Source organism: Octopus bimaculoides, chromosome 12, assembly GCF_001194135.2.
Source record: "Octopus bimaculoides isolate UCB-OBI-ISO-001 chromosome 12, ASM119413v2, whole genome shotgun sequence".
NCBI classification, from domain to species: Eukaryota; Metazoa; Mollusca; class Cephalopoda; order Octopoda; family Octopodidae; genus Octopus; species Octopus bimaculoides.
Window position 1 is genome coordinate 37,743,200 of NC_068992.1, and position 2,531 is coordinate 37,745,730.

A 2,531-nucleotide genomic window follows, 5' to 3' on the forward strand; every position below is an offset into this window, starting at 1 on the left:
GACACATGAGGTTTTTCGAGCGAGATGAGCGTGGCCGTTGCCAGTAACGCCTGACTGGCCTTTGTGCGGGTGACACGTAAAAGCACCCACTACACCCTCTGAGTGGTTGGTGTTAGGAAGGGCATCCAGCTGTAGAAACTCTGCCAAATCAGATTGGAGCCTGATGTAGCCATCTGGTTTCACCAGTCCTCAGTCAAATCGTCCAACCCATGCTAGCATGGAAAGCGGACGTTAAACGATGACGACGACGACGATATATATATATATATTTATGTATATATTAATATTATCTTGGTTGAAAAACTTTGATAATGCAAATATGTTTATAGTTACCAGGGTAGCAAAAATCACACAAAAACTGGGATATTATACCTGGTTAAGGGGGTAAAAATTTCATATTAAAGTGATTTATTTTGAGTTGATATAAAGAATAATAATAAATGGAGCAAAGCACATATAATCAATAAGTTCCTTTAATTCCTACATATGTTTCAAAAATTACATGCACTCTACTCCAAAGAAGTAAGAGATGCTGATATATCCATATAATTTTATCATTGGGGAACCATATTACAAATGCAAGACTTGTGCTGAATGCTAAGCTTATATGGGAGGAATAACACTATATAGCTAAGTTAAATGACTGTTAGAAACAAGAATGCTAGTTTACAGGGAACTGTTTAGGGAGAGAGGCTATGAATGCTATACTAAGAGTTTAAATTAAAAGAAGACAATGAACCGCAGAAAATTCTTAAAGTTAATAATGATGGTAATAAAAATTTTATGTAATTGGAAGAATGGGAGAGAATCCAGTGAATTTGTGTAAAGAGTAAATTTTTTTATATACGACTAATTATGTAAATAAACGTTGAGAAGGAAGGAAAATTAAAGATGGACTGTAAATATAATTAACCATTAATGTTGTATCATATTAAGTTACGGTAATTAACCTAAATAAATAGCAATACAAGGTACAAAACTATAAAGTAATGAAATAATAAGAATAAACATACTTACGATAACAAAATCAATAGTATATACGTAAAAATACTTAAAACTCTACGAATATAACTTTATGGGGGTTAAGCTTGCTGTACTGACTAGAGAAGGAGAAAGAATGTGAACAACTGGCATTGGAGTTAGATATAAATGTTATTTTAGATAATACTATAATGTTATTATTCTCATTGTTGTTATTATAAATATAAAAATATAAAAAATAAATTTATTATTATTACTATTATTGTTATTAATAAATATTAAGGAGATGGATATGCTATAATAAAATATGTATTACTATTAAGAAATAAGTAAAATGAATGAATAAACAATTTAAAAATTTTTTTAAATAATAGAAAAACCTATGTAGATAGGTAGTGGGAGCAGTATGAGGGACAAATTAAAAGAGATATTGATGTCACTGAAAAATTGCTATTAAAGTTATGTTCCAGTGTGTACGATGCAGGGACACTGTATTAACATATCTGGTTACAAAGGTGGGAAACAAAAATAACAAAGTTATAATTAACTAAAATATATTTAAGTAATTTTAAATCCAATGGATAAAAAACTATAAAGAGAGTTGATAAAAATAATAATAATATTAAGAGGACCATCAAGCAATAAGGAAAAGTTGTAGGGATGAACCAAATGGATAAATGGAGGTAACTAGATGAGATTTATTGTCTAAAGTTTAATAAAAATAAATACAAAGAGGGGTGATAGTTCATACCACATGTAAAGTGGCTGTTAACTAGTGAGTATGTAGGTAGGTGAAGAAAATAATAACTAAAATTAGTAAAAAGGGTGAAATTAGTGAAACGAGCTGAAGGTGTGTTTCCTCCAATGCTGGCATCTGTATGCTCTCTGTGTTATCTGGTCCACTAAATTATTCTTGGAGAACAGAATGTGGAATAGCTCCAAGTTACAGAGGACAAAAATCTTTACCTTTGTTGTAGGGTATTGAGGTGGTCAGTATTGACCATTCTAAAGAGAATTGTTTATTGGAGTCCTTAAATTTCCAGATTAACTTACAAAGACCGGTACTATTATTTTTATTCCTATCCCTCAAGGTTGAGTAATGGTTAGAGATTCTCCTAGAGACCTGTGACGAAGAGCAACCTATGTAATGCAAGACTTCTGTGTTAGTCGTTACCTTACATTGATAAACCACATTTTTGGTCCTAGCAATTCACACTCAAAAACTTGATTCTATTACAATTAGATTCCGAGATACTAATCTTATTGTTTTGAGAGTTATTGTTATATTTGCTAATGTACTTATTACCTATATTTTTATCTAAATAACTATTGCTACCATAGGAGTGTGTTGTATTAGCCCCCTATTATTTACCATAGTCCTCCAGGCAATCACAGAGGAGTTCAAGACAGGTTGCCCCTGGGAGCTCCTCTATGCTGATGACCTTGCCCTAATTGCGGAGTCACTATCAGAACTAGAGGAGAAGTTTCAGGTGTGGAAGCAAGGTCTAGAATTGAAGGGCCTTAGAGTCAACCTAGCTAAAACCAAAATC